Consider the following 14,884-nt stretch of genomic DNA (forward strand, 5'->3'; position numbering starts at 1 on the left):
TGGTGTGGAAACATGCCCCAGCAATTGTATTCACATGTTCCTTTAAGGTTAGATTTTGGTCTAACTTCACCCCCAGATTTTTCACTGTCGATTTTGGGGAGGGTACTGGTCCTAGGTCCAGGGGCCACCAGTCAGGGGACCATAGTATGGGTGCTTTTCCAAAGAGCATTACTTCCGTCTTCCCAACGTTACATTGGAGACGGTTGGAAGCCATCCAGTTGGAGATAGCCCTCATGCCTTCAGCGAAATTTTCCCTAACATTAGAGTTAAGGGAGTGGAAAGGGTAGAGGAGTTGCGTGTCATCGGCGTATGACACTGGAGTGAATCCGTATTTCCTTACAATCTCAGCAAGGGGGGCCACATACACATTGAACAATGTGGGGCTTAGGCATGAGCCCTGTGGCACCCCCTTCGTGAGCGTCCTTGAGGTGGAACGATAGGGGCCCAGGCTGACAGATTGTGAGCGCCCGGACAGGAAACTCTCCAACCAAGAAAGGGCCTGTCCTCCAATGCCCACTCCCTTCAACCGGCTCAAGAGAATCTTGTGAGACACAGTATCAAAGGCGGCCGACAGGTCTAACAGCACCAGGATCATTGAGCCTCCTCTGTCCTGTGACATCTTGATGTTATCAGTCACGGAGAGGAGTGCTGATTCGGTGCTGTAGTTGGGCCTGAACCCAGATTGTGAGTGGTCCAGGCCCCCTGTTGCCTCTATGAAACTGGACATGTAGGTGTTGACATGTTTCTCGGCCAGTTTGCTCAGGAGGGGCAGAAGAGAGATGGGGCGAAGGTTGGAGAGTTCCGTCCAAGGGGAGGTGGATTTTTTCCGTATAGGATTCACTACTGCCTCTTTCCATTGCTGAGGGAGTTTTCCTTCTTTGAAAGAGAGGTTCAGGATTTTTTGAATGACGGGGCAGAGTGCTATGCTTAGAGTGCTCATCACTCTGGCAGGAAGAAGGTCAAGGGGGGACCCAGTTTTTATATTGCTTAATAGTGTTCTTATGTCATCCTCAGTTGTTTCTGGGATGTCACTAAAGGTGTCAGTATTTATTTGTGTGCAGGAGGCACTGGGGGTCTCGGTAATATTGGGATGTTTGGCCAGAATTTTATTATAAATGGTGTCAATTTTATCTTCAAAAAATTGAGAAATATTATTACACAATTCTTGAGAGAATGTGTCGGGACTTTCACATGCTGAGGGGTTAGTGAAGGTTCGAAGAATTCTATATAGTTCTCTAGTCGAGTTGCCTGCTTCATCAATCTGAGATTGAAGGCTGGTTTTCCTTGCCTTTTTTATATTTTTGTAGTAAGAGGAGACAGCCTGTTGGTAAAGCTCTTTACTATCGCTAGAGTGATTCTTTCTCCATAATTTTTCTAGCTTTCTACAATTTTGCTTCTCTAATTTTAGCGATTCAGTGTACCAAGTCTCCTTTTTGTTGGTTAGTGGTTGTTTGACTAATTTTTGCGGGGCTAGGAGGTTTATGGTATCGAGGAGAGTATTGTTGAGTTTGGCTAGGGCCGACTCAGAGTTATCAGAGTCAGTGATAGTCGGTTTTCTCCAAACTTCTGCAAATGCATCTGGGGTGATTTTATGCCATGATCTTCGTTTGATGCTCAGGGTAGTCGGAGTCTCTTCCTTGCATCTCATTCTTTCTCTCTTTCCTCCTCTCTCTCTCACTCTTTCTCTCTTTCTCTGTCTTCTTCTCTCTCGCTCTCACTCTTTCTTTCTTTCACTCTCTCTTCCTCTGAGCCTGATTGCACAGGAGCGGGCAGACACCTCTAGGCAGTGGAAGTGGATGGGGTGCAGCAGTCTGGGTGTGCAGGAACAGGCAGTCATCTCCGGCCAGTGAGAGTGGGTGGGTTGCAGCAGCCTGGGTGCACAGCAGTGGGCAGACACCTCTGGGCAGTGGGAGTGGATTGGGTATAGCAGCCTGGGTGTGCAGAGGCAGACAGATCCCTCTGGGCGGCATGAGTCGATGGGGTGCAGCAGCCTGGGTGCGCAGGGGAGAAACAGAGAATTAGGCGTGTGCAGTTGTATGTACTCTACCATTACTGATTCTATACTATGTTTCAGATGACTAAACTTGAGGGTGCACTATGTACGGGCATGTGGTTGGAGACACACCAGTGGCAGAAAGGTGAGCTGTGAGGATTTTCTCCACACTGTCAACACTCCCTCTCCATCTCTTCCTTTCTCTCACTCATACTCTTCCTCTCTCACTCTCTATCTCTTCCTTTCTCTCTATCACACTCTTCTCTCTTTCTGTCTCTTCCTCTCTCTCACATTCTTTTTCTTCCTCTCTCTCTTTCTCCCTGACTCACTCTTTCTCTCTCTCCCTTCCTCTCTCTCACACTGTTTCTCTCTTTCTATCTCTCTTCCTTGGATCTCACTTTTTCTCTTTCTCTCACTCCTCCCTTTCTCTGCCTTCCTCTCTCTCTCTCTTTCTTTCTTTCTCTCTCTCTTCCTCTCTCTCACTCTTCCTCGCTTTCTCTCTCTCTCGCTGTCCTTAGATGGACGCATGACGCACAATCTTATTTTGCTTTTTGTCTTGCAGGCTGATTCACAAATGGCCCAGGGATGGCACGCTATGGCTGAACATAGTTTTATTTGTTGTTGTTTTGTTTAAATTAAATGTTTTATATGTAAATCCATATATGACTGTGATTCTTCTTTGTCCAACCTCTCATGCATCTTCTTAATTAGTTACGTTCCACATTTCCTAAGGTTGCTGTCACATTTGTTTGTGGGGGGGGGTGTGAGGGGATGGCGGATATGGAGCTGGTGGCCGGGGGTTCCGGAGCAGTGTTGGGTGTCCGAGCTGCATGATTGTTAGCACCATTACATCTGTTGACGTTCAGGTGTGGCTCTGGGCTGGGCTCCCTTTCATGTTTTAGGTTGTAGTCCAACTTTACACCTTCTCATGCAGGTGTAAACTTACTGCTACTAACGCACCACATCACCTGTTTTGTAATCTCTTCGACGATCTTGCTGGTGGTTGAGAAACTTGCGAAGTGATGTGCTTGCCGCTCTTTGCACATGAACGCCTACTCTACATCTCATTAGCAATATTTGCCGGGGTCATCCGTGACAATACTTTTTGAGGCTGCTATCGCTGGTAAACTGGTGATATGCAAAACTCACAAGATGATGGACGGAATGATGCACAATGGCTAAACATTCACCCCCAGTCACAGATCTGGGTTTAATCCATCGTTATTTTGCTCACCAAGCCACCCCAGGTCAGACATGGCCATATGCAAATCAGTCTTGACCCTGTGCCTCATGGGAACAGTCCAGACCGAACTCCCAAGCCATGTCTTTCCTGGACCGGAATCAAGCATCCTAGGACCGGTTTCTGGCTATCAGCCGTCTTCAGCCAGGATAGCTTAAGTCCAGTGGCTTAGTTAGCAAGGGACCCACGTCTGGGCATACTCTTCCCACATAGGGTGAACAGCAAAACACACAAGATGATGGACGGAATGATGCACAATGGCTAAACATTCACACCCAGTCACAGATCTGGGTTTAATCCATCGTTATTTTGCTCACCAAGCCACCCCAGGTCAGACATGGCCATATGCAAATCAGTCTTGACCCTGTGCCTCATGGGAACAGTCCAGACCGAGTCCCAGGCTCTCCACACCACTGGAGTCAAGCTATCCAGGCTGATGAAGGCTGATAGCCAGAAACCGGTCCTTGGATGCTTGCTTCCGGTCTGGGAAAGACATGGCTTGGTAGTTCGGACTGGACTGTTCCCATGAGGCACAGGGTCAGAGCTGATTTGCATATAGCCAGTGTCTAACCCAGGGTGGTGTGGAGTGCAAAAAACGATGGATTTAGGCCCAGATCCTTGTACTGGGGTGAATGTATGACATTGTTCTACATTCTGTCCATCAACTGTGTTTTTTGCAATTTCACCCCGAGTGTGCTGGGGGTGCTCAGACGTGAGTCCCAGGCTCTCCACACTACTGGAGTCAAGCTATCCAGGCTGATGAAGGCTGATAGCCAGAAACCGGTCCTTGGATGCTTGATTCCGGTCTGGGAAAGACATGGCTTGGTAGTTCGGACTGGACTGTTCCCATGAGGCACAGGGTCAGAGCTGATTTGCATATAGCCAGTGTCTAACCCAGGGTGGTGTGGAGTGCAAAAAAACGATGGATTTAGGCCCAGATCCTTGTACTGGGGTGAATGTATGACATTGTTCTACATTCTGTCCATCAACTGTGTTTTTTGAAACTGGTGATAGCATGTTTGCTCCAGCTTGTGAATGGTGGTGTAAATTTATCACCATTTCGGTTGCGATAAAGTGCTATTAACTTGGCGATGTGTCCTTGAGAATATACTGCTTGGTGATTGAAAGACTTAAGAAGTAATCAAGTGCCGCTTTGAGAGCTGCGCTCACATCCCTTTTACACAGGAGGCTGCGCTGAGAGCCGCACTCGAGTCGTGACAAAAAAAAACAATCCACTTTCACTAATTTACATTCGCCTCGGGAACCCCATCCCCGAAGCATGCCGACATGTTCATTATTTAAAAAACAACTTTAAAACAAGAAGAGGACTGCGTCGGCCCCCCTCCAGTGGCCAGTTCCGCCCCAGGGGACCCCATCCCCGGGGCCTGGCCTTACCGTTGAGGACCATGGGGGGAGCCCCAAAGCCCCCACTGTCTCACTGGCTCCCCGCGTTAGGCGGGAGCCAGCATTGCTTTTCCACACGGGGAGCTGCTGACATGCACCTACCCATGTGGAAAAGCAATCAGCTTTGGATTTTGGAAGCAAGAGCAGGTTCCCCAGCTTTCACTTCAAAAATCCAAAGCAAGTTTGCTATGACAATGATGGAAACTGCGTGGCTCCGGGCCTGTCATAGCAAACAGCAGTGTCCCGGGGTGAGCACCCCAGGACACTGCAGGAGCCGGCCCTGGGGGTTAGTGGTCCCCAGGGCCATCACTGGCTCCAGGAGGGTGGCTGTGCGGCCCCCCTCCCAACATGAGTGAAGCCCTGGGGATATGGGGGTCCCCAGGGCTGCAGGGGCCCCCGCTATTATTTTTTAAGAAATGCCCCCAGGACCTAGCCCACCCGGGGGCCTCAATAAAATAAAATGCGGGAACCCACGCTTCATTGTTTTTCAACAATTTCAGCAGAATTCACGTCCCCAGCACGAATTGCGCCGAAATTTTTAAAATGCTTTTTTTGGCCCTGGGGGTCCTTTTGAGCCCCCCTGACCGGGCCTAGGGGGATAGCGGGTTTCTACCCTGCCCCTTCTCTTGTTTTAAATCTTTGTTTCTCTGTTTTCTGGTGATTCGCTTCTACCAAGTCACAAAATGGCTGCCAACACTTCTTGGTTTGGAGTGTTGACAGCCAATTAGAATGAAGCTCGTGGTCATGGCTGCCAATTAGAATGAAGCTCATGGTTGGGAGTGGTCGCGACTCCACCACTGCCCTAGATATCAAAACTTTTATTTTTTTAATTTCTCAGCAACTACTCGCTTTCTTATCCAAACACTACCTTTTTGCCAAATTTAGGGAAATTCCATTCAGCAGTTTTGGCTGTGGCCTTGCCCAAAGTTTCCTATGGGAAATATATTTTTTGACCCTTATTTTTTAAATCTCTCAAAAACTACTGAACGGATTTACACCATTTTTTTTTTTAAATGTCTCTTTTTGAACCGAGCTTTACCTTTTTGCCAAATTTGGGGTAATTCCGTTCAGCATTTCGGGCTGTAGCCCGTCTCAAAATTTCCTATAGAAATTAACATGGGGAAAACACGTTATGGGACCCCCCTTTTTCTCAGCCCCTGCTTGACAAATCAGCCCCAAACTTTCAGGATAGGAGCTTAACGGATTATACATTTTTGGGGGAGAATTTTGCAAAGATTTGTCAAACGACCCCAAAGTTATTGTCAAATCAAAAAATGCTTTTCCTATGGAAACTAGGTTCTAACTATAACTACCTACTGGCGACCGCCAGTAGGTAATATGTATATATATATATATGTATATTCACTGAAAGACACCATAGGCTTCAGGGGCGTTATAAGTAGTTGGACATTTCACTCGTACAAAACCATAGAAATTCCCCAGTTATAATTAGTTCAGCTAACTATAACTCGCGCGCCCGCAGTGCACTGCTGATGGTGTCACATATGACATCACTCATGACATGGTCAGTGACTTCACTCATGACATCACTGATGACATCTCAAGTGACATCACTGATGGCATCATCCAGTGAATGTGTGTTTTTCTGAAAATTAAATATATTTTATATATGTATATCTCATGGTCGATGGAAGAGTAAATGGGTAAATAAGTGTCTAAATGGATGATTTCTTTTGTAAAATTGATTATATAACTGATTGATTAAGTGTATCTTAGTAAATACATGGGTTATTGAGTAATGTTTACATATGTAAATATCTGTATCAGTCTCTCACTTTGAGTATAAGTGGCTGCATAGGTTGGCGAGTAGCTACATGAGTGTCTATATGGGTTATTAGTTTGTTTTTTGAGTATCAGTATGAGTGTCTGTATGGTTCGGCGGGGGTATTACTCACTGTTTGTATGTGTTGAAGACAGCATGTGTGCAGGACTGTATGGTTGGATGAGTGTGTGTATGGGTGTGTTAGTGAGTGAATGACTGTCTCAATAGTGTCTTTATGAGTAAGTACATATGTTTTAAACTAGTATATGTGAGTATTGGTGTATATAAGTGAGTATATGTGAGAGTGAGAGATTGGAAGAGTTCCTGTATAAATAAGTATGTGTTTCTTTAAGTGATTGTTTAAGAGAGTAAGTATGTGTAAGTTTCTGTAGAAGTAAGTGTTGTGGTGTGTGTATAACTGTATATGCAAGTAAATGGATGTAGATACTTTGTTTGCATGTGTGACTATGTGTGTGAGTAACTCCATGTATGAATGGCGGTGTGTAACAGGATGTATAGGTGTATGATTACATATGATGAGTGGGTACATATATGAGTGACTGTATAGGACTGTTGGTGAATGAGTGGATGTGTGTGTAGATCTTGGAATTACTGAATAGGTATGTTGTAACTGGTATTGGTATGTCCATTGTTTTGAAAATGTTTGTTTGTATTTTTGAGTGTGTGTATCAAAGGTTAGATTAGGGTGAGAGGAGGCTGCCACTCTATCACAAGGATGATATCATCAGTGATGTCATCAGTGATGTCATTTGAGATGTGTTCAGTGGTGTCATGAGTGATGTCACTGACCATGTCATGAGTGATGTAATACGAGCACGCAAGTTATAGTTAGCTTAACTAACTATAACGGGGGAATTTCTATGGTTTTGTATGAGTGAAATGTCCAACTAATTATAATGCCCCTGAAACCAATGGTTTTTTCAGTGAATTTCTAAAGTTTTTTAAATGCTAATTCCTAATTATAACTGCTTGAAACCTACGGTTTTTCTTGGAAGGTTTTTTAAATACTAATTTTGAACTATAACGTGCCTGAAACCAATGGGTTTTTAAGTGAATTTCTAAGGTTTTTTAAATGCCAGTTACTAACTATGCCTACAGAAGTAGGACATGTAAAGAAAGAAGAAAAAACGCACAGAAAGAAGCAAAAGAAATGCAGAATAAAAGCAAGGAGGAAGAAGCAGAAAGAACTAACAGAGGAGCAGAAAGAGGCCTTGTTGCAAAAGCATCCTGTGCCCTCAACTTCTTTAGACGTGTACTGATGGTAACTGACTTTGACTAACAGACCTAGAGCCAGTGCTAGGCTAAAAGAAACTAAGAATACAGTCAAAACACCTACATACACTAGGGAACACTATGCGTTGGGATACCCCTGTGATTAGCGTGACCTCCTCTGTAAGGCCCTAGTACATAATAGGGCAGGGGGATTAAAACTACCTCTAAGTCAGAGGTGCAGAAAGGCCCCGCTCCTTCCCTTCACCACTGTGTAAAGCGCCCTCTGGTGTATTTTAAGTTGGGGTATTAAGTCGCCTTGAATCCTGAGGGTCCCTGGGGTCCAACTAGCCCACCAGGTACCTCCAGTAAGCGCCACTGCGCTGCGTTGCAGAGAGGTGGGCCAGGCCATGCCCCTTTTTACACCTCTCTGCAATGCAGCTTTGGTCCACAGAGCTACTTTGCAGAGAGGTGTAAAAAGGGGCGTGGCCTCTGCCGCTTTTTGAAGGTACCTGATGGGCTAGTTGGCCCCCAGGGGCACTCAGGATTGAAGGGGAATTAATTCCCCAATGTAAAAAGCGCCACAGGGCGTGTTTGCACACATGTCACCTCAGGCCCACCCCTCCCTTCACCACTGGGCAAACGCGCCCTGTGGCATGTTTTAAGTTGGGGGATTAAGTCTCCTTGAATCCTGAGGGTCCCTGGGGTCCAACTAGCCCACCAGGTACCTCCAGTAAGCGCCACAGAGCTGCTTTGCAGAGAGGTGTACAAAGGGGCATGGACTCTGAACACCTCGCTGCAACGTAGCTTATACATACAAAACCAGTGAAATTTAGCAACTTTTGCCCCTGCAATGAACTGCTTATGACCTCACATATCACATCCCTGATGACATGGTTAGTAACATCACTGATGCCATCACAATGCAACTTATTTTTAAAACAATTGCTGTGGATTTGCAGTTCCATCCTTGAATTTGTAGCAAAATTAAAAAACAAAAATGCTTTTAAATCCTGGTGGGGTCCCTGTAGGACCCCCCACCATATATGGGAGGTCAGGATATTCCTACTGCAGGACGCGGGAACTGACAAGAACCGCCGAGAGCCTTCAGAATCCCCTGTGGTCCCCAACGTGAGCATCTGGTATCCCTGGGTAGTGTGGCCAGGCCCCAGGGGTGGGGTCCTGTGTCCAAAATCAGCCCGGGAGTGGGCCGTAGGGCTAACCTTCCTTGTTTTAGAAAAAATAAAATAAAAAATAAAGGGCAGCCCCGGGGAATGTAGGCCCAATGGGGCTAAAATAGACCCAGGGAAAAGGGTTACATGCACCCATTTCCATTAATTTGAAAAATAAATTAAAAAAGAAATGCCGGGCTCCAGAATATGGGGTACCTGGGGCTGTAATCAGCCCTGGGATGGGGGCCACATGGCCCCCCATCCTATTCTAAAAATGCCTGACCCCGTGGGATTGGGTCCCCGGGGCTAAATGTGGCCCAGGGAAGGGAGGCCCCCTTCCTTTATAATTTAAAAAGAAAACGCAACCTGCACAACGCCTGAGGCCCTGGCCCTTTCTGCAGTTCTCTGCAATTGCGCCTCCTGGCATGCTGCTGAATAGGGGATTAAGTCCCGTTGGCTGCTGAGGTCCTTAGGAGCCAACAAGACCTCCCACACAGCAGGATTGCTGAGAGGTGATCTGAGAACACACCCCCTTTCTCCACTGCTTTGCAAAGACACCTCTCGGCGCACTGCTGGTGGGGATGACATCCCCTTGCCTCCCCCTTGCAAAGCTTAGGGATGGGATTCCCAGGGCCTAAAGAGGGTTAGGGAGGAGGGAAAGCAGCCTCCTCACTAACCCTAAAAACAAATATGACCCGAAGGATGGTGTCCTCAGTGCCTTTTGATGCATTGGGAAGGGGCCACGTGGCTTCCCTCCCCTTTACAATAAATACAGCTTTGAGGGATGGGGGTCCCCATGGCCTAATGAGGCTCTGGGAGGAGACCACTTGGCCCCCTCCGTTTTTAAATAAGCCACTCTTTCTGGGAAAGATAGATAGTTAGATTAACTGTACCTTGCACCCTGCTAAATGGTTGCTTAGTCATATAAACAATTAAACACTGGGCTGCGTTTCACACAACATTATTTCTTCTTTGAACCGAGTTAAAGTATTTATATCTTTAAATTATATCTGCCTGTTTTTGTACTGAGAGTTTTATCTCTGGAGAGCTTTGACTGCCTAAGAAAAGTCATTTATGAACCATCTACTCAATTTCTGGCAGCTTGTCCCTTGGAGGCAATTGATCCAATCCAATTCAATTAACCAAATAGTTTCTGTTGTTTAAGGCTAAAGTTATTTTCTCCATCTTGTAAGATTAACCAGCATTCAGCATATACATACATGACCGTTTGAATACAACATTCCAAGTATCTGTTTAAAATAATCTGTTCATGCATGTATAAAGAATCCCTTTTAACGCTATGCCGTGTGTGTAAGGGCTGTCAAGGGTGCAACGTCAGCGCTTATACGCGATCACGTGTACATAAGTCATTTGATGTGCAATGAGGTGCAAAATGGGTTTCAGAGATGGGAAGGACAGCTTGGTCGGAGTATAAAAATAAAAATTTCGCACAATTAATGCTTACCCCATTTGCATATCTGAGCAAACGCACAACAGCTCCTAAAATGCTTAATGACATCAAAAACAGCTGTGCTCAATTTAAGAAAAAACATTTGAACGTAACATGAAAGCGGACTACAAACAAGCCCAACCGAATTAAAAAAGGCAGAATAGGTTAACATTGTGTATTGCTTCTTCTAGTCTTTTCAGCTCTTTGTGGTATTAAACTGAAATTCCATTTAAATATAGAAGGGGGAGTTTACTGTGCAGGGTTTGCGGAGTGGGATGCAATTAAAATGTACTGTAATTTCCAATGTCTTCAGTTCTGGTTGTAAAAGTACCTGGGTATCTCTGTATTACCAAATATTAACTGGCTAACCTCTGGCTATGTATAGTGCTATGCTGGGGTTTAGTGGTAGGTTCGCCCTTTATAATAAAAATACTTCAATACATTCAGAAACATAATTAAAAAAAATTGCAAATTAAGGTAAATTCGTGTTGTAGGAAGCTATCATGGACCTTTTCCCCAAAAAATGTTGGCGAATAAGAATGTCCATAGCTCAATGTGTTGAACTCTGGGCAATTGCATGCCCGAATTTCTTAATGAGCCATCCACTTGCTGGTTGGATTAGGAACATAAACATTGGATCAGAAAGTATCAGCAATATCATGCTCTTCCTTTCGGGATCTGCTATCACAGCCTTCTACAATAGTCAAGAATCTTCAAATCAATGTGCATTCTGACAGCGATGAGTACAAATGAGATATTGCACTCCCACTTCAGCTCAAACGGCACCAACCAAAAATCCAAGACTAATTGGTAATGATGCCTCCAACAAGAAAACTTCCCAACTTACCGAACTAGCTGAAGGGCAACATTTATGAGGCCCTACCAGTACTTTTGGCCGCCAGAACGTCACTTTGTTTACAATCTGGTGGCGCATTGGGCCACAGCATATTTATAAGGCCACGTAAAAGCACTTTACGTGACTTTTCATGACATTATGAATGTGTGCCCCTTTCATGCAGAAAACTGTGCGAAATGGGCGTTCCATGGGTGTTGCTGTGGGTGTTCCCACGTAACACCCCTAGCACTTGACACATTCCCAAATTTATTAGAAATCATAAACCTGGGAATGTGTCAGAACCTTACCGCACGTCAGAGTTGGCATTTGGAGGCGCAACAAGGAGAAATGTTTTAATTTCTCCTCGTGCTTTCCTTTTTCTATGTGTGCTGCACACACATAGAAAAATAAATTGACTGAATTGATTGATTTTGTGCAGGAATCAGCCCCACAATGCAGGCACCGCACCTTGTTGCAAGGGTGCCTGTGTTGGCTCATGGCAGCCCTTTCTGTGCCGGCATTGGGAAAAAGGACAGAAATGCGCCGTACCACATAGATACGGCGCATTCCTGCCCTTTTATTTTGACCTAGTGCAGCGCCACAAGATTCCGTGCGGCGCTGCCCTACTTCAAAACCTCATAAATGAGGCTCTAAGTTTCCTACAAAGCAATACGTAGGGCCCTATTTATGAAGGCCTTGCGCCGCCGGTGCGTCTCTTTTTCCCATTAAAAGTGACGCACCGGCGGCGCAAGGCCTTCATAAATAAGGCCCATAGTACCTTACACACTACTGTGTCACTGACATGGTTATGTTCAGTGGCATGTTTACAGCTGCAGGATTGGCGCACCCCTCCGGCGGTCCAGCATCCTTACCGTCTTCTGCATCACTGACAAGTCGAGGTTCAGAACTAAGGGCTGTGCAACATGATTGGAGGAACCCCAGGCACGACACCTAACGCTTCACAAGTATTTAATTGTGCACATAATTGCTCCCAAACACGTGTACCAGGCAGGATACACACTTACCCAGCAACTAGAAGACAGTTCAATGGGGCCACACTAGAGTTATGAACACTACATCAATGGCATAACACAATAGTTGTAAGTTGGTGGTGTTTTTTCCACTCCAGTGGCCACGGATTCCCTTACTTTACATAAAATCTTATATGAAGCATGTTGGGTTTTTAGTGAGTCAGATCATGTAATGTTTTATTGTGACAATAAAAGTGAATACAACATATACAAATAGAAGTTCAAATGCATTTTCAACAAATACTGGCATCTTTAAAAGGAATAAAGTGTACAACATAAATCTATCTACCCCTCTCCCCCTAGCATTTTCATCTGGTTTTTCTATTCAGTGCCTTATATATATTTTCCGGACCTCATACCTTTGAGTATTGTTATGAATGTATTGCTGCCCAAAATGAGCTAAATAATGGTGATGGATCAAGCCCTGATCTTTGGACTGGGTAAGAGTGGTCTGCTTAATTCAGACACTCTGTTCATCACCACCCCCTTTTCTGAATCGTTTTTGGCCACTATAGGTGTGGCAGGGTATACTCAGACATGAGTCCCTTGCTCACTGCTCCATCAGGATGCAAGCAAGCCGGGCCGACGACGGCTGAAATGCCAGAAACCGGTCCCCGGAAGCTTGTCTCCGTTCTGGTGAAGAATTGGCTTGGTAGTTTGGTCTGCCCTGTTCCCATGATGCACTGGGCCAGGGACAGACTAATTTGCATATAGCCAGGTTCTGAGCTGGGATGGGGCAGTGAGCTAAATAACGGTGATGGATCAAGCCCTGATCTTTGGACTGGGTAAGAGTGGTCTGCTTAACTCAGACACTCTGTTCATCACCACCCCCTTTTCTGAATCGTTTTTGGCCACTATAGGTGTGGCAGGGTATACTCAGACATGAGTCCCTTGCTCACTGCTCCATCAGGATGCAAGCAAGCCGGGCCGACGACGGCTGAAATGCCAGAAACCGGTCCCCGGAAGCTTGTCTCCTTTCTGGTGAAGAATTGGCTTGGTAGTTTGGTCTGCCCTGTTCCCATGATGCACTGGGCCAGGGACAGACTAATTTGCATATAGCCAGGTTCTGAGCTGGGATGGGACAGTGAGCTAAATAACGGGGATGGATCAAGCCCTGATCTTTGGACAGGGTAAGAGTGGTCTGCTTAATTCAGACACTCTGTTCATCACCACCCCCTTTTCTGAATCGTTTTTGGCCACTATAGGTGTGGCAGGGTATACTCAGACATGAGTCCCTTGCTCACTGCTCCATCAGGATGCAAGCAAGAAGGGGCCGACGACGGCTGAAATGCCAGAAACCGGTCCCCGGAAGCTTGTCTCCTTTCTGGTGAAGAATTGGCTTGGTAGTTTGGTCTGCCCTGTTCCCATGATGCACTGGGCCAGGGACAGACTAATTTGCATATAGCCAGGTTCTGAGCTGGGATGGGGCAGTGAGCTAAATAACGGTGATGGATCAAGCCCTGATCTTTGGACTGGGTAAGAGTGGTCTGCTTAATTCAGACACTCTGTTCATCACCACCCCCTTTTCTGAATCGTTTTTGGCCACTATAGGTGTGGCAGGGTATACTCAGACATGAGTCCCTTGCTCACTGCTCCATCAGGATGCAAGCAAGCCGGGCCGACGACGGCTGAAATGCCAGAAACCGGTCCCCGGAAGCTTGTCTCCTTTCTGGTGAAGAATTGGCTTGGTAGTTTGGTCTGCCCTGTTCCCATGATGCACTGGGCCAGGGACAGACTAATTTGCACATAGCCAGGTTCTGAGCTGGGATGGGGCAGTGAGCTAAATAACGGTGATGGATCAAGCCCTGATCTTTGGACTGGGTAAGAGTGGTCTGCTTAATTCAGACACTCTGTTCATCACCACCCCCTTTTCTGAATCGTTTTTGGCCACTATAGGTGTGGCAGGGTATACTCAAACATGAGTCCCTTGCTCACTGCTCCATCGGGATGCAAGCAAGCCGGGCCGACGACGGATGAAATGCCAGAAACCGGTCTGCGGAAGCTTGTCTCCTTTCTGGTGAAGAATTGGCTTGGTAGTTTGGTCTGCCCTGTTCCCATGATGCACTGGGCCAGGGACAGACTAATTTGCATATAGCCAGGTTCTGAGCTGGGATTGGGCAGTGAGCTAAATAACGGCGATGGATCAAGCCCTGATCTTTGGACTGGGTAAGAGTGGTCTGCTTAATTCAGACACTCTGTTCATCACCACCCCCTTTTCTGAATCGTTTTTGGCCACTATAGGTGTGGCAGGGTATACTCAGACATGAGTCCCTTGCTCACTGCTCCATCAGGATGCAAGCAAGCCGGGCCGACGACGGCTGAAATGCCAGAAACCGGTCCCCGGAAGCTTGTCTCCTTTCTGGTGAAGAATTGGCTTGGTAGTTAGGTCTCCCCTGTTCCCATGATGCACTGGGCCAGGGACAGACTAATTTGCATATAGCCAGGTTCTGAGATGGGATGGGGCAGTGAGCTAAATAACGGTGATGGATCAAGCCCTGATCTTTGGACTGGGTAAGAGTGGTCTGCTTAATTCAGACACTCTGTTCATCACCACCCCCTTTTCTGAATCGTTTTTGGCCACTATAGGTGTGGCAGGGTATACTCAGACATGAGTCCCTTGCTCACTGCTCCATCAGGATGCAAGCAAGCCGGGCCGACGACGGCTGAAATGCCAGAAACCGGTCCCCGGAAGCTTGTCTCCTTTCTGGTGAAGAATTGGCTTGGTAGTTTGGTCTGCCCTGTTCCC

This window comes from Lissotriton helveticus, chromosome 3_1 (genome assembly GCF_964261635.1).
Source record: "Lissotriton helveticus chromosome 3_1, aLisHel1.1, whole genome shotgun sequence".
NCBI classification, from domain to species: domain Eukaryota; kingdom Metazoa; phylum Chordata; class Amphibia; order Caudata; family Salamandridae; genus Lissotriton; species Lissotriton helveticus.